The sequence below is a fragment of the Cydia fagiglandana genome, chromosome 4 (assembly GCF_963556715.1).
Source record: "Cydia fagiglandana chromosome 4, ilCydFagi1.1, whole genome shotgun sequence".
NCBI classification, from domain to species: Eukaryota; Metazoa; Arthropoda; class Insecta; order Lepidoptera; family Tortricidae; genus Cydia; species Cydia fagiglandana.
Genome location: NC_085935.1, coordinates 4,782,645 through 4,801,048, shown reverse-complemented (window position 1 = coordinate 4,801,048; position 18,404 = coordinate 4,782,645). Strand labels below are relative to the sequence as shown.

The following is an 18,404-nucleotide window of genomic DNA, read 5'->3' as shown; positions in this document are numbered from 1 at the left end:
CGGATCTGCTGATGCTCTCGAGGTTCCCTTTTCGGAAGGCTCGGTTATTCATCAGTTTAGTGCGAGGCGGCGAGCGAGTGACGGAAGGATACCTAGATACGGTTATCAAACACAAGTTTATATAAATTATTCTTTATTCTTCATAATTGTATGAAGAAGTATGTATGAAGAAGGCGGGTTAATATAAACTTTGCACCTTTGCTTGCAATTTCAATATACCTGATGTCCTTCCCCGATGTGACTTCCCCACAGCTAAGACGTATCAGGCTACATCAGTTTCAAAGTTTTTTTAGTTCTTTATATACAGCGTCCATAAAACTAAGTGCATTCCCATTGCCATGGAGGTTTTGGGATTATACTGAGCAATTTTTACTATGGAACCAACCCCGAAATCACAAAAAAATTTACCCTCCCATAGAAAATGGACCAGTCAAAATGTATGAAACAGCCAAATTTTTTTTCGCGATTTCGGGGTTGGTCCCATAGTAAAAGTTGCTCAGTATAATCCCAAAACCTCCATGGCAACGGGAATGCACTTATTTTTTGGCCACCGTGTATTACGTTCAATAGAATGTTTGAAACAATATTTGCTCCACTTATTTTCAAAGGCGCACAACGACGAAGCAGGCCAATTCGAACGTATATACACTGATATCAGAATTACATCATTAAATTATTGTGCATTTCGCTCGTAATAATCCGTTCATGTATGGGCGCGGGCGAGACGCACGATAATTAAGTAACCTGATACAAATATCATTCTGATCAGTGTACGTTCGAATTGGTCTGAAGATCTAAAGATATCTTGGTGAGTTTGCTCTGAACTTTTCTTCAGGATTAACGACTAACGGCCCGAATTTAACTTAAGATACTTCAAATATTACCTCTCTATCGCACTTGTAAAATCGTACATAATTGTGACAGAGAGACAGGCTGGTAGATATGTTTGTCCCAATCGCAACGAAAATCCACATCATTTTACTATAGCTGGTCAAGCAGATCTTGTCAGTAGAAAAAGGCGCGAAATTCAAATTTTCTATGAGACGATAACCCTTCGCGCCTACATTTTTCAAATTTGCCGCCTTTTTCTACTGACAAGATCTGCTTGACCAACTTTATTTTTAAGGGTTCCGTACCTCAAAAGGAAAAAACGGAACCCTCATAGGATCACTCGTGCGTCTGTCTGTCTGTCCGTCTGTCACAGCCTATTTTCTCGGAAACTACTGAACCAATGAAGTTGAAATTTGGTACACATATGTAAATTAGTGACCCAAAGATGGACATATTTTTTTTATAATTTTAAAATACATAGGTTCGACGTTATTTAAGAAAATAACCGTAAAATGACCATTCCCCCCCTTTATCTCCGAAACTACTGGGTCTAAAATTTTGAAAAAAATACACAAAATAGTTCTTTACCTATAGATGACAGGAAAACCTATTAGGAATGTGCAGTCAAGTGTGAGTCGGACTTATGTACGGAACCCTAGAAACGCGAGTCTGACTCGCACTTGGCCGGTTTTTTTACTTGAAATTGGAGCAGGCAACCCGTAATCTCGCTAGTCAAAGAGTTTGATTTAGTTCAACTAATAAAATACATGGAAATACAGTAGTGAGAAAATAAAGGAAATGCGCCTTTCACATAGGGAACAAGTTGGATGCTCATAAACTCAATTCTTTCCTCAAATGAAGATACACTCCCTAATTGATGAACTAAAGTTCGCGTGCCGAGCGCCATCTAGCGAACTAACCAAGATTTACCGAGCGCGGGAGATTCCCTACAGTACTAACATACATTCTGCGATCTATCAAACCTTCTGTTACTAGACTTAAGGATTATTCTCGCGTAATTGTGGGTAGGGGTAGGTTTGAGACGCTGCGCCGAGTTGCCACATTGATTTGTTGCTGGCAACTTTTATTGCCAATTAAAAAGCGGTTACGTTTAAATAATTAGAGTTCGATGGGGGTTCAATAATTGCCGGTGCTATTGACGTCACGCGAAGCACAAGTTTATGTTGTTTGGTCAAAGGGGCCCACTGATTAACAGTCCGCCGGACGGCATCAGCCTGTCAATTAGAACAAAATTTTGACAGTTCCGCACAACTGACAGGCCGATACCGTCCGGCGGACTGTTAATCAGTTGGTCCCTTTAGAGATCCAGAGCCATAAGTAAGTCAGTAAACATTCTTTATTGAGCACCATACAGTTAAAAATTTAACTTACTGTTATGTTATTTTTAGGGTTCCGTACCCAAAGGGTAAAACGGGACCCTATTACTAAGACTTCGCTGTCCGTCCGTCCGTCCGTCCGTCTGTCCGTCTGTCTGTCACCAGGCTGTATCTCACGATCCGTGATAGCTAGACAATTGAAATTTTCACAGATGATGTATTTCTGTTGCCGCTATAACAACAAATACTAAAAACAGAATAAAATAAAGATTTAAGTGGGGCTCCCATACAGCAAACGTGATTTTTGACCAAAGTTAAGCAACGTCGGGCGTGGTCAGTACTTGGATGGGTGACCGTTTTCTTTTTGCATTTTTTTCCGTTTTTTTTTGCTTTGTGGTACGGAACCCTTCGTGCGCGACTCCGAAGCGCACTTGCCCGGTTTTTAGTTTACTTTTGATATACTCGTAGTAGGTACCTACTCCTTAGACTCTAAGAGACCAGCCAAATACCTTGAGTGAGCGTTGAATAGACTCCGCACCCCTCAGCTAAATCACACGCGGACAAGACCCCAGGGGCAGTGGGTAATTGTTGCCATGCGTATCAATTTTCACCCAATGAGGGTAATCGCGTTAATTCTTTATTGGGGCTGGCAACTTTGCCTGCTTAGTTAAGGTTTTGTAGAAGTAACGGTTGCGTAGGCAAGTGCGCAAAGTTACGTTTACGTTTTGCATATACTTTTATTCACACCTAATATTAGACTTTAGAAACATAATAGGTACTTCATTAGACGAGGTAACCAACATAGGTACCTACTTGTATAGTGCGACATAAAATAGTAGAAATTAAATAATATGGAACTAAAAAAATTCCATACTAAATTGTTGTCATGTTTAAAAAAGCATTTTACGTCAAAAATATGACATTTAGGTACTTACGTAGAAAGTGGAGTCGTCAATAATTTTCTACAAATTCTTGTCGGACTATACACATCTTTATACAGTGTCCTTAAATTTCATAGTAGGCACCTACCTACTCTGCAATGTACTTACTTGTTATATGTATAATATTTAAAACTTTTATCTACGCACATATCATTAATGCTCTAAAATGCATTCAGGAACCGTAGGAAATGACCAGCATTATGACAACCAATTTTACTATGAGTACTTTTTTTATCTGTGGTAGTAGGTAAAATCTGTACTTTAAAGTTATAACTTTATAGACTTTTGTAAGGTATTGAGTTTAAATTTGGAACAGCTGTCAAAACTCAAGTGGGTGTCTATTCTAGTATCCATAGATATTAAAACAATTATCGATACGAAACGTCAATTCAGTATATTTTTTAAATATAAACCGTACGACATTTTATCTCAAGTGACATGAGGATAGGGACTTCATTTGTTTGTCTATGAATAAAATAAAAAACTACGGATGCGTGACATGTGTGAAAAAAGTTTTCAATACCGCCATTTGACGTACAGTTTATCTTTTAATTAGTTTTAGGTATAAAATTAATTTGTTTTGTTGTTTTTAAACAAGTTTTAAGCAAAAGTTTCATGTAGAACGAGTGATAAAAAGATATTTAGGAGACGGCACCTCTCAAAGAGTTCCGCCAGAGAACAACGATGGATGTCGGCTGAAATACAAGGTTAGTGAATGTATAAAAGAAGGTAAGTAATTATATGTGTGTAGATAAAGTAGTGTATGTAACTGTACATAATTAGGCATTAAAACACTCGTGTGATCCTTTTAAGAAACTCACTTCGTTCGTTTCTTAAACCCACACTCGTGTTTTAATGCCTTTCATTATATAGCAGTCACATAAACTTCTATTGCGTTTTGAACACATATTACGTCGCAACTTGCGTTGAAACATTGGAAATAAAGATAAATAGATCCGTGCCCTGTTTATCAAAAGCTTGTAACTTGTAATACAAGTGGAAGTCCCTTTCTTACAAAAGCTGTCAAAAAGGGACATCCACTTGTATTACAAGGTACAAGCTTTTGATAAACAGGGCACCGGTCAAAATATGTTTTAATACATATACCAATTCCGAAACTTTTCAGTCTTCTTCCTATTATATTTTTTAATGTGAACCATTATAATATAAACTATATATCTTTTAGAATTACGGTGTGATCATCAGGAGTCGTACGAGTATTCATGGAGGTTTATCAACAAACGCCAATAAAAAAGTAAAAATACTCTCTGGTTTTTACTCAATTTTTTTTAGTAGGTATTAGGTATATTTAGATTACACAAACGGGTCTACCGCGATATGATACCCCGCGATATAGCGGTAGACCCGTTTTTGTAATTAAATATGTGTACAAAGCGAGTTTGTAGTAGGTATTGGTAAGTTTAGGGATAGAGACAAACACATCTCACAATAGTTATTTGTTTTGCAAGGGGGCAAAGTTGTTGTTTAACCGCTCGTGCTAATATTGATACCCGAGCAAGCGAAAGATTCCAAAATTGAACCACGAGCGTAGCGAGTGGTTCAAAAAATGGAATCTTGAACGTTGCGAGGGTTTCAAAGCACGAGGGTTAAACAAAATTTGCCCCCGAGTGAAACACAAAATTTTTCACCACACCAACCCGAAGCAAATATTAAATGTAAAATATCAAACAAAATCAAACCAAATCAAATCTAAATGAATGTTATTAAATATTTATCATCCAAAAACATCATTAAAAAGTCAATTCTACCAGCAAACATAAGAAAACAACTCAAAATTTGCATTTGATTACTTTGCCTCACATGTGGATAAAATGCAATTTTGCTATTCGTTTTTGAAGTGCAAAGTAATTCTTTCCGAGCTGGTGTGGTGAAAATATATATCTCACGTTTCATTTTAATAAAATAGCCTATACAGCGCATAAGGTAAACCACAGTATAACTACCTACACTACAGCGACACCCTCTGTCCCGTTTTATGTCAGCCATCCAATACCTATCACGGACCGTCCTGAATTTTGCATAAGGAAAATATGGCAAAAACGCCTCTGAATATAAAGTAAGCAAAGAATGATTGATTCTATATAGCGAGTGAGATGTCACATAAAATATTGATGTCGCGTCATAAAGGGTTCCTTTAGTGTCCGAAGTGCGGGGGCTTTTTGGAAATTAGTGGTATCTGGTTTCGGTGAAGACGGTTGATAAGATTAGATTGTTTTGCTCTCACATGGAATAAGTAAAATAAAAATAAATCTACCTATATGTAATAAAAAAAAAATAGGGTAAGCTGGTCTAAGAGTACGCACTTAAAGTTTAAAACATTATAAAATAATGATAATGATACGATTGATAAGTAGGTAATCAAATTTGCCATTATCCATGTACCTAATTATGTATTATAATTTACATCCGTTCACTTCAAAATATATTAAGCGCGTATCCTAAACAGCTTCGTGGATGTAGGTGTAGCGTACTCTTAGCGAAAAAGGGTATCCAATGCCCCAGAAAACATCGCCTCAAAACCTGGGGCCCATTTCTCTAGCGGTATGAGATTAATAATATGAGTGGGTTGTCATCGAAACCCATACGATTCGACAGTTTGTGGACTAATATTATTAGTTTAAGAGCCCTTCAACGTGCACACTAGCGCCACAGCTAAATAATCGTAATTATTTAAATTTAACGAAGGATATTGAAAAAAGGAGGCCGCTACGTACTGTATTGTGTATTTAAGTACCTTTTGAATACATCAAACCAGTTTATGTTGCTGGTTTCGTCGATCTAGGAACTCAAAACAAAAACGGCCGTTTTAACTTTGGACGCAAAGATTGACGAATCCAGCAACATAAAAACTAGTTTGATGAATTCAAAAGGTACTTAAATACATGTCGGAGCGTGACTCCAGAAGGACGTATTGCAGCGTTACAGTTCATAGTTAAAGACGCCTGTATAAAGTCGATTAGCAATGTTTGGCTACGTATTACTGGGTTGTAACGAAATTCATAATGTTGCGTAGAGAGTAACGCCATCTATTGGCGTGTTGTTGAACTAAGATGACAGGTAGAAGGCTTTGGAACGTCAAGAGGGTTCTCTTGGGTGAAGGTAGGCACGAGTTGGTAGTTTTGTCGTTATGTTGGTGGACCGGTCGAGCAGGTGTGCCTGCTCGACTTAAAAGGCGGGAGCGGTGAGGCTCCGTAATCAGACTTGATCGGACCGCGCTAGAGATCGGACGTTAGCCAACCTCGTGCCTAATTCGCCACGTTCCTGAAGGCTCATACCTGAAGGATTATTCTGAAAGCTTATAGAATCCAACGTTCTTTAACCATTTAGCTAAGTGTTTTATTCCAAGTGTTATTTTGATTTCTTATGTTTCATTAGAAGCTTACTTTTGTGAAATAAAGAAAGGATGTGTTATGTGTTGTTTTGAAAAGATGTGTCCCGCCCGCTGAGTTTGTTGCCGGTCCCATAAAGGGCTAAATCTTCTCAGGTCAGAGGTGTACGGTTGGAGCCGGCCTAGTTTGATGTGAATAAAGACTTGAACGATTTTATGTGATCCTTTTATTTGAGTGCAATCCAAATACATCCCAATAGCGACTAGACATTTTAGTAGGCACTAGTGTGGTTAACAAGTTCGAAAGTTTATTTCATGCACTGATAGCATACTGAGTTAGCTGTGAAGTAATACATTGAGATACTACGCCCACCCGCCATCCTGTGTACAAACCCATGCTGCTGGTAACCTCCGTCATACATAATACAGTACGTAGCGGCCCCCTTTTTCAATATCTTTCGTTAAATTTAAATAATTACGATTATTTAGCTGTGGCGCTAGTGTGTACGTTGAAGGGCTCTTAATACTATACGAGAAGCAAGGCCCAGGATTAATATCAGATGTTAATGAATTATAGGCCTTGCGGTTTTTTCATGTCTTGGCAGTATATTATGTTGCTTAAATTCGTCGTCACACAATCAAATAAAAGTTAGGATACCTACCTAATTAAAAGCAATTTCAATACCGTTGCTACACTTAGGTATAATAAGTGGTGGTTTCCTAAACAAAAGCTTTTAAAAAATGCGACTACCAATAAATAGATTACACATTATGTCGATTATTGTCGTATAGTAAGATTGCAATTGTTTTTATGAGGTGACACGATACGTGCCATATGTATTTACTAACTTATAAATAAAATACGGTTACCTACGTGCGTTATGTCTAAATTGTAACTGATGATCACTGAACAAGAACAATAGTAGGTAAAGTCTTTATTTGTTCAATTGATTTCATGTTGCGTTTTCTACTATCATTTTCGTTCAGATCTTTGGTTATTTGGATTGTAAAATCAACCGGTTCCATGGTGTAATGGTTAGCACTCTGGACTTTGAATCCAGCGATCCGAGTTCAAATCTCGGTGGAACCTGCTTTTTTATACTGCTTCAGTCTTGAATCTTTGAATGTCTTCAAATAGTGGCTTGCAAGATTTATGAAATCAGTGATTTTTTAACTTGTTAGCAATTTAAATGTTTTCTAAGCTTTAGAAGCTTAATCTTAGTTCAGTTCATTTTTCGAAAGTAGATTCTGATTTCGGTAAAACTACATTTTCAGCCCCACCCTAAAGCCTATCTGCATATTTTACTATTTTACTCTCTGCATGTTTACCTTGATTCTCAGGAGTGTCGTGCAGGAATTATGTGAAATTATCCACTATCCTTCTAAAGACAACTTTACTACGTTCTGGTTTCGGTAAAACCTAATCTCTAGCCCAACTCTAGGGTTGTCCCATTGATCAAGCCTCTCTGCATATTTGCGGCACGCACCTTGATTCTCAGGAGTGTTATGCTGGACTTATGTGGAATTATCCACTATTCTTATAAAGACAACTTTACTACGTTCTGGTTTCGGTAAAACCTAATATCTAGCCCAACTCTAGTGCTGTCCCATTGACCAAGCCTCTCTGCATATTTGCGGCACGCACCTTGATTCTCAGGAGTGTTATGCCGGAATTATGTGGAATTTGGAATTGAATTTCTGTTGATCGTTTCCCGTATTTGAGTTGTGTGCGTTTACGTTTTCAGTTTTATGTTGCATGCGTTGGTTAGTTATTTATTTAAGAAAATATATTTTCACCACACTAGCTCGGAAAGAATTACTTTGCACTTCAAAAACGAATAGCAAAGTTGCATTTTATGCGCATGTGAGGCAAAGTAATCAAATGCAAAATTTGAGTTGCTTTCTTATGTTTGCTGGTAGAATTGACTTTTAAATGATGATTTTGGATGATAAATATTTTAATAACATTCATTTGGATTTGATTTGGTTTGATTTTGTTTGATATTTTACATTTAATATTTGCTTTGGGTTGCTGTGGTGAAAAATTGTGTGTTTCACTCGGGGGCAAATTTTGTTTAACCCTCGTGCTTTGAAACCCTCGCAACGCTCAAGATTCCATTTTTCGAACCACTCGCTACGCTCGTGGTTCAATTTTGTAATCTTTCGCTTGCTCGGGTATCAATATTAGCACGAGCGGTTAAACAACAACTTTGCCCCCTTGTAAAACAAATAACTATTTACCTACACAAAAAATACCTACCTCAGCTACTAGTTTTAATGATACAGAAATTAATATGATGTTTTTGCATTTTTCTATTTAAAGCGATACAAGTGCCGATGCAAAGACGACAGCAATAATTTTAAATACATGATTCTTAAAATATGTACATGAATCTGATGAGAAAGTTGCATTTTATCCACAAGAGTGGGAAAGTATTTTGAGTTAAGCTAAGTGATAATTTTGATGTAATAGCAGCTGCCAGTGTCTCCTCCACTGAAATCAATATTATCATGATTTTATAATACCTACGATATACCTGTACTATTATTCTCTTTTTATATTAATAATACATATAAGTAGATCAAAACTAATTTGCGGCCTAACTCTTTTCAAGTAGGTAAAATACTTAAAGTACTCTTAACATAACACTCGACCATAAACGAAAACCCAATAAGGCAATATTAATTCCCGCGGTTAGTGATTACCGCGGTAAACCGCCATATTTTTATGTCGCCGTAAATATGGGCTTGTCGTATTTACGACAGCAATACGATAAAGTGATATAAGTGATAGGAGATAAAGTTTATGTCGTGCGTCACGTGCGAGCTTTTGGTGATGGCATTATGTAGAAATGAGATACGCACGGCTACCACTACTTTGACACTGACATATGGTAATTCGCCAGTAACAGTAACTGACCAGTGGCCACTTTTAGTAACTGGTCTAATAACACTCCGGTCCACTCGTTGCGAATTTCCTATTTTTCGCACTTGTACCTATCGTAAATAACTATAATGAAACGATGAGATTACTTCAAATGCAATATTAAGTTGTTTAATTTGTTCGAAAAGTTCAATTTCAGTTGCAACAGGTTCCTTTCTTTAAGAGAGACATCACGATGGATTCACCCGTCACGTTCTTTATATCAATTTAATCGGCAATTGAAATTCACTTGGCGCACCCACGAATCAATTACGGAGGCTGTGGCACATTCAAATACGCTGGAAGGGTGGCCATGGTTGCTTGAAGGCACAGGACCGAGGAGCTTTTTTCTAAGATTAACTTTGAGATGAAAAGTATATCCATGCTACTCAAAACAAATAGGTATTTAGGCACCAACTTCAAATCAATTTCGTTAACATTTAAAACTTGATGACGATGCGTAGTATGCGTTGTTTTACCAGTTCTCCTAGCTGAACAAGGCGTGCAAAGGAAACCAATCCTTCAACCAAACCAATAATAACAATTTCTTATCGTCCGTCCGTAGGTACTCATCTAAATCGATTGTCACGTTGTTCGCTGGATCGCTGATGGTACTGATAATTATATCACTTATAATAATAATAATAATAAGCCCGCAGGGCAGCTTGTGGCGAGCTGTTGGGGAGTAACGACCCCACGGACCCGAGTGCTCCCGAGAGTCGGTCAGGGTCTCCGTCTCCGGCGTGTCTTCGTCGGCCGGAGTGGACCCCAAGGGGACCCGCAGGACTCTCAGCTCTGGCTTGCCTTAATTGGCCGTCCAGAGAGGAGTCGTTAGAGCTATATGCTCCAGGGGTGGAAGTGAAAGATGCATAAGACGCGAGTTGGCACAGTGGCTGTTAACAGCCACTGGGTAGAAAGCGGCGCACACCTCTCGACACCCCTGAGCCGCTCACACCGATGTTGCTCCTGGTCGTCTTTACGACGGCAGTTTCAGGGGCCCATCTAGTAAGCGGCGAGTCACCGCCTGCCTCGATGACGGTGTTTACATTGTTATGGCAGGTGTCCGGACCTCTTTTACAATAGCCCAGTCTCATTGTCCACCCAAACATCAATCCATAAACCGGTATACTGTTCACTTCTTCTACAATAGTCCCAATGCCTGCTGCGACCGGTTCACGGGTGTCTATTGTTGCGCCTGTGAACGGGTTCCAGCAGGCGTTCTACATGACATTAAAACTCTCCAAAGGGCCTCTACGTGTTGGATCTATATCCCCACGCAAGCCTATCAAAAGACCGGGATTTATAGGCCCGTGAAGTCCAAAAAAGGAGAAACAATAATAATAATAATATTCTTTATTGTGCACAATGATTGAATACAGCAAATTAACAAACATAAAAAAAAACTAAGCAACAACAGGCGGTCTTATCGCTAAAGAGCGATCTCTTCCAGACAACCTTCGGGTAGTAGAAATTATCGAAGGGAAGAAATAAGTATAAGGGTAGCAAAAAATAAATGAAGTGCAAGAACAGGAAAAAAATAAAACCAGCACAACTAAATATATAACAATATGAATACATACATTAATAAGATATATAGCTAAATAAATAAATATATAAATAAATACATATATACATAAATATATCACACAACACAGAATCAGACAGACAGACATAATCTAATTATTAACGAGTTTGAGGAAGTGACAGATAGTGAATTTTGAGTTGAGCCTTAAAAATGGGAAGCGATTTAGCATGTCTTAGCTCAGACGGCAGAGCATTCCACAACCGAATCGCTTGGAAAGTAAAAGAATCGTTATAGAATTTAGAAGAAGAGGAAATTTGGGCAAGCAGATAGTTCTGGGAGCATCTTAAAGAAGAGAGGTATCTGAATCGCTCCTTCAAGTAGATAGGGGTGGAGGGGTTGAAGAGAATACCGTACAGGTGAGCAAGAATGTGAAAATTGCGTCGCAAACGTATGGGGAGCAACTTGAGCTCCGAACGGTAATAGGAGACGTGGTCATATTTTTGCAAGCCATAAATGAACCGGATGCATAGATTTTGAAGCCGTTCGAGTTTATTTAGTTGCTCTACAGAAAGATACTTATTAACATTAGATTAACTCATTATAAAGTATACCCGGGTTTTCAGTGCGGTAATATTTTACACTAGCCAAATAATGGGTATGAACTGAGAAACTATTTTGCACATTTAGAGCTTACTATCTACTTACTTATTTTTAATTCGTAGTCGTACTCAAAATAGTTCCCTAGCCCCCGGAGTATGGTCATTAAGAATTTTTGAGTTTTTCTCTACCTAATTTTTTGAGTAAGTCCTACAAAAATATTTGACGTGGTATCCCTAACACGGATAGAAATGTTATTGAAGAATGCGCGTGTGATAGAATGTGAGCCAATATTGTACGTGTGCTTGCTTGTTCGGGCCCTTTGCATGTTGACTAGATGAATGGCTGAAGGTTTCGGTAAATAAATATCCCACCAAAAACATAAATGTAAAAAAGGAGAGCCAAGTTCAATACAAAAATTATGCTTGGCTGTGGGGCTCGCCGCAAAAAGAATGGAGATCTAAATGAGTGCCACTGCCAAGTTCTATGCAAAATCCAAATATGTATTTATAGGAACAAAATAACATTATAAACAAGTATTAAACTCTATTTCTTTGCTTTATTGGATACCTATAACAATTGCTGTTAATTAAAAAAATGTGAGATCTTAAAGTAGGTTTTATTTTATTTAGTTTTAGTTTTTAGTTTTAATTTAGGTTTATTTTATAGATAAGTTAGTTTATTTTTAAAGTAGGTTAGATTTGACTTGGCCAGTTTTCATTATATCAATCATTTTATATATATTGTAATTCTGATAAAACCTGGCCAAGCCAAATCTAACCTACTTTAAGATCTCACATTTTTTTAAATAACAGCAATTGTTATAGGTATCCAATAAAGCAAAGAAATAGAGTTTAATACTTGTTTATAATGTTATTTTGTTCCTATAAATACATATTTGGATTTTGCATAGAACTTGGCAGTGGCACTCATTTAGATCTCCATTCTTTTTGCGGCGAGCCCCACAGCCAAGCATAATTTTTGTATTGAACTTGGCTCTCCTTTTTTACATTTATGTTTTTGGTGGGATATCAATACTTTTTGTAAAGAAAACTAGGCAGGTATTGAGATTTAATGTTTTTTCTTGTGTTTCCGCTGTATGGTTTTTACTTCTGTTCTTTGTATAATTATGTGGTGCCGCGCGCCGCCGACGACACACCGTTGGCCGGTTGTTTAGAGCGTATTACAAGTTTTTTGTATGGGGGACACCACTTATTTTTTGACTAAACTTTATTTTAATATAGCAAATATAATAATACATATATTGGGGTAGTTTCAAATATCTGCTTGTAACGGTTCCAACGCTACAATAATAAAATATATTTTTTGTATGGGGACCCCCCTATTTTTTAACTTTTTTTATTTTTAGATTTTTTTCTACGCTTACACACAATAACCGAGCTGGATTCCAAATTTCATCCTTCTAGGTCATCTGGAAGTAGGTTAGGTTTAGGTACTTATATGTCCGTCCCAATAAAAAATGGTTTTTTTGTATGGGGACCCCCCTATTTTTAAACTTTATTTAATTTTTAGATTTTTTCCTACGGTTACACACAATAACCGAGCTGGATTCCAAATTTCATCCTTCTAGGTCATCTGGAAGTAGGTTAGGTTTAGGTACTTATATGTCAGTCCCAATAAAAAGTGGTTTTTTTGTATGGGGACCCCCCCTATTTTTTAACTTTATTTTATTTTTAGATTTTTTCCTACGGTTACACACAATAACCAAGCTGGATTCCAAATTTCATCCTTCTAGGTCATCTGGAAGTAGGTTAGGTTTAGGTACTATAAGTCATAAGTCAGTCTTAAAATTTACGACTTTTTGACCTTCATACCTTTATAACCGTTTGAGCTAGCTTCATGAAATTTGGGCTTCTAGATATCCTTATGGATATAATTAAACACACGTAGTTTTATGTGTTTACGTCAAAGATGTTTTGAGTTATAGAAGGGTCAAAAGTGGCACCAAGTGGTTCGTGTAATATTACACTCGGCGCTGGCTAGCCAGTTCCTTTGCTTGAACTTGGCTTGACACGCTGCCGCGTGTCTAGATAAACAGATAACTATTACCAATAGAGGTACGTCCAAAACTGTCCACTGTACTTCAGGGCGCTATTATGTAAATACCCGGATTACCACCGACAATGGATATTATAATGGCGCTGACGCGATCGGCCCGGTGTTGGGGCGCGTAACTCAATACGCAACTTGGACGCCCCCAGTGGCGTAGGGATGGGGTGGTGTCGATACTATCGATAGTTCACTTAGCGCCACTTGCACCATCCCACTAACCCGGGGTTAACCGGTTAAGCCGTTAACCCAGGGTTAAATTGTACTGGTAACCATTGTAACTCCAGGTTTAACCGGTTAACCCCTGATTATTGGGTTGGTGCAAGTGACGCTTAGGCGGATAATTTAAATATCTCTAATACCTAGTATTTTCTCTTATCTTATTATTTCAGGGGCCATTGCGGATACAATTCGACACATTGGGATCCTTCAGGAGCCCTTGGGATTTCGACCCATTGGGATCTTATGAGTAATGTATGAGTAATCGATCCGCAAGAGCAACCTTTTGCCTATTCTTGGGCTTTTTCGACTATTTCCATGTGTCGGATGATTTCTCCAAAAATAATCTTATAATACTTAGGTCAAAAGAAAGTGAAGCAGCCCCGCAATGAAGTAAGTTGTTAGACACTACTACCTACTAGCCCCTCGCTCGTCCAGATTTTTTTTAAACCCAGGATTAAAAAACTGTAACATCTGAACGATATATTGATATCGATAATCCTCCATCACTAACCTCTCCGTAAACTCACAGAAACTCGGTAAACGGATTCGACATCTCAACTAAGCGACAGTTTTAAAGTATCCCCCTTCCTAACTCGATTCCGAGACGTCTCAACTCAACTCTCACCGGCCATCTTTATGTAAATTCGACAAGGATAACTTTGCGTGCGCAAGAACCATCAACACATGGAATCCCAAAGAGGAATCTAGCAATGTAACTGTAAATATATATTTGTGATCGCACTCAAGAGATGTTTGATTATGTCGTGTCGTGAGGGTTTTTTAAATGTTCGACGGTTGTGTTCTAAGTTGATTTGTGAAAGATACTTTACAAGTTTTATTGGGAGAACATGCGTGAAAATGGAGTTCTGATGAGTATCTGTTTATTTGAATTGTCGTGAAAGCGGCATTTTCTTTTCTTATAGGTACTACCGACATGTAGGTAGGTCGACCGATAGGTAGGTATATGCTGTAGGTACATTTGTTAATATGTATTACCGACAAAGAAAATGGAAAGATAACGGGCTAGATTATATGTTATGTTTTGATTTGACTTATAATTTAATCCAATATGTGTACTTGTACACATTGAAACAAGTAATGCCAGAAAATTGGATAAAATTAAAGAGACTCGTATCCTTCGCAACCCTATAATTTTAATTAGAGATTTTAGAATTTGGTAACTATCTTAATCAGATCAACCCCATACTAAGCCAAAGTCTGTTTTCTGGGTGAGGATATTGTTTTTCTAAAAAACATTAAAATTCAACAACAAATATTATTTATATCACACCAATAAATGCACTTAACGGCTGTCGAATCGAGGACCTTCAGCTTCGTAGGTCAGAAAGAGCAAAGAAATCGGGTTACGTATGGAAAATTCTATACAAAGTGGTCAAGTTTGTATTGCTTTTGACTGTATTTCACTATGTGCATGTCAAAATGTATTCTCAGCAGAATATTATCGAGTCATGCACCCTTCAGACGCTCAGACCAAGCACCCCAAGGCACGTCTTCGATACAAAGGCAGACGTTTCAGCTATTCACCATTTACTTAACTACACGACTTATATAACCCCTATCTCAAACAAAAATCAACTCTATGACAGAATAATAAGGTATACTTTAAGATAAAGATGACTCTAAGCAGCCAAGTGAACCTCTGCTAAGAGGAAACGGATGTTATTTTGAGTGGAATAAGAATTTCTATCCATAATCATATATCGCAATGTTCGGAATTGCGATCGACACGTCTCAATCGACTTTGAGACTTATCCAGCTAGATTTTCGGTTGGTTTTAGGTCGGCGGTTGTTTAAACCAGGTGCGATGGGTGTGCGGCGGTGACACTGTGCAATTTGAATAAATTTGATCGCGGCACCATTTCGGTCGGGACGGTATTGGAAAGTGATGCGGTGGCTTGATGAAATTTTGTCCGACTGCGTTGTTTATTCTTGGCCGCTCGGTTTGGGATACTGTTACAAAAAAAATCCGGCCAAGTGCGAGTCGGACTCGCCCACGAACTTCCGTACCATTACGCAAAAACCGGCAAAAAAATCACGTTTGTTGTATGGAAACCCACTTTGTTAAGAGCCATACATATATGTATACCTATTTGTTCAAGTGTGAACATTTTAATTTTATTACAGTGATTATTTTTGCTGCTTTCATCAAGAGGTTCCATGGTGTAATGGTTAGCACTCTGGACTTTGAATCCAGCGATCCGAGTTCAAATCTCGGTGGAACCTGAAATTTTAGTTTATTTCTTTCTGATAATTAGGTGACCTAATTAAACTAAGTATTAAGGTTTAAGAAGGACTAACACTTTATCTTAATATCTGTTGACAACTCGTCATTAGCCCCCATACTGCTTTGCATACTTCCCTCACACTACTTCCCATACCGTCGAGTGTGTGGCCGCCCCATATAGAGTTATTAAGTACTCCACGTCAACACACGCCAGCTAAGCTACCGGTCGCCTTCCACGCGGCCCCGATGCCTGGCCCCGCTCAAACGGTATCACCGGGCTAGGCGTCGTGGGGTTGGGTAAACGATCGGTAGCGAAGAGCTGGCCTACACCAGCAACACTGTCATCCCCACAACGATGACGACTGACCTCCCCACGCGGTGGGGAGCGACCGCCACAGCCGTCGCAGCCCAAAGACGGGCACGGCCGCTCATACCTCTCTTAATGAGAGGTATCGAAAGATGTCCATCCATATTAAGTACTCTAACAAACCTATATATCCTACAGGCTAGGGAATCTCCATTACAGAACCTGTCCTGTCTTGTTGGACGCCTTCACTCACTTATAATGTTTAAGCTAATTAACGGTAAATATGTTTATAAAAGTCAGGTTCCACCGAGATTTGAACTCGGATCGCTGGATTCAAAGTCCAGAGTGCTAACCATTACACCATGGAACCTCTTCTTTACCTTTCCAAATGAAACTAACCTTTTTATTTCTTATTTAGGTAGTAAAAGACGGAGTTTAGCATATACATATTTGTTCAAGTGTAAACTCTTTAATTTGATTGCAGTGATTATTTTTGTTGTTTTCATCGAGAGGTTCCATGGTGTAATGGTTAGCACTCTGGACTTTGAATCCAGCGATCCGAGTTCAAATCTCGGTGGAACCTGACCTTTTGCTAAGTTACTTGAACCTTATTATTAGGTTCAGGAAGTATCTGTTTTATTATCGTTCGAATCATTATCAACATAACCAGGGCTATAACCGCGAAAATCGAAGTTCGCAAATTGCGGCGATCTTTCTCTTTTACTCCAATGACGGCGTAATTAAAGTGACAGAGAAAAATCCCCGCAATTTGCGAATTTCGGTTTTCGCGGTAGCCCCTCAGTTTGTTTATTTTACATATTAAATTTAAACTTTTAGTATTGCATTTCCCAAATTGTACAAATGGCCGACTTTACTAATGACTATAGAGGTCATTAATGGAAACCATTGTTGTCAACAGATATTAAGATAAAGTGGTAGTTCCTCGTAAACAGTATTAATTACTGAGTTTAATTAGGTCACCTAATTATCAGAAAGAAATAAACTAAAAGTACAGGTTCCACCGAGATTTGAACTCGGATCGCTGGATTCAAAGTCCAGAGTGCTAACCATTACACCATGGAACCACACATCAGTGGTGCTCAATATACGAGCTATATTGCGCCTCTCACCACGGTGACGTCACTCGCGAGGTCAAAAGCAGATGCGTTGGTGAAAGTTCTTGCCAATAGCACTGCCAATAGTCTACTATTTGATACGATTTGATACGACGATTTGATAGTATAGTGCGCGTGATAGTTAGTCACGACTAAGATGGTAAGAAGAACGTCATATACGTCAAATTTTAAAACAGATATAGAAGGTGAGATACAGATAAACTGCCGTATTCGAACTTCAAGATATTCACAAGAGACGACACGTACTAGATCCATTCTAGATACCTACGTTATAGTTTAGATATCAACTAGTTCTCTTTTGCAGCGCAATTCGGGCAACCAATGTCACTTTTACGTTAGATAGATTAAGATATCTATTATTTAAATTAGATCTCTAAGTCATATCCTGTGGAATTCGTTCAAGAGTATCTCCAGAATCGCAGAATTTGACAGGTTAGATCTTAAACATATCGTTATCGTATCTTGGTGATGTCTAAAAGATGTTTAATAGATGTCTATTTCATAATCCGAATCGGGCCCATATTTATCAATTTATAAAATAATCTAATGTTATACGCCATTCGTTCACGGTTGTCAACTGCTTTATTACGATAACCATACGATAACGTGACTTAAGGCGCTGTATATTAAAAAGTAACCAAATGGTATTTCTTTTCAGAAAATAGTTACTTATTTACGATACAAGAGCTGAAAAGAGGAAATTCGAAACGCGAGTTGCGAATTATTTATTCGCACGTGTATCCTACGACATTTTACAGTACATATTATTACGCACGAAAAGTGCAATAGCACGCACTAGTGCGAGAAAATAGGACCATATATGTACTGTAAATATATTTTTTATGACAAAAAATAGGGCTTACCCTATGTTCTATTGACATTTTCAAATTGTAGTGGGGTTAAATTGTCGGATTTTTAGTG

At 38.1% G+C, this 18,404-nt stretch overlaps 5 non-coding genes across 5 annotated transcripts; 3 read left to right on the top strand and 2 right to left on the bottom strand.

Moving 5' to 3' along the window:
* Positions 1–7,476: 7,476 nt before the first annotated feature.
* Trnaq-uug (transfer RNA glutamine (anticodon UUG)) lies at positions 7,477–7,548 on the top strand. Its single transcript has one exon. It is a non-coding gene; the product is annotated as a tRNA-Gln (tRNA).
* Positions 7,549–15,967: 8,419 nt separating this feature from the next.
* Trnaq-uug (transfer RNA glutamine (anticodon UUG)) lies at positions 15,968–16,039 on the top strand. Its single transcript has one exon. It is a non-coding gene; the product is annotated as a tRNA-Gln (tRNA).
* Positions 16,040–16,645: 606 nt separating this feature from the next.
* Trnaq-uug (transfer RNA glutamine (anticodon UUG)) lies at positions 16,646–16,717 on the bottom strand. Its single transcript has one exon. It is a non-coding gene; the product is annotated as a tRNA-Gln (tRNA).
* Positions 16,718–16,858: 141 nt separating this feature from the next.
* Trnaq-uug (transfer RNA glutamine (anticodon UUG)) lies at positions 16,859–16,930 on the top strand. The gene has a single exon. It is a non-coding gene; the product is annotated as a tRNA-Gln (tRNA).
* Positions 16,931–17,360: 430 nt separating this feature from the next.
* Positions 17,361–17,432, bottom strand: Trnaq-uug (transfer RNA glutamine (anticodon UUG)). The gene has a single exon. It is a non-coding gene; the product is annotated as a tRNA-Gln (tRNA).
* Positions 17,433–18,404: the final 972 nt, after the last annotated feature.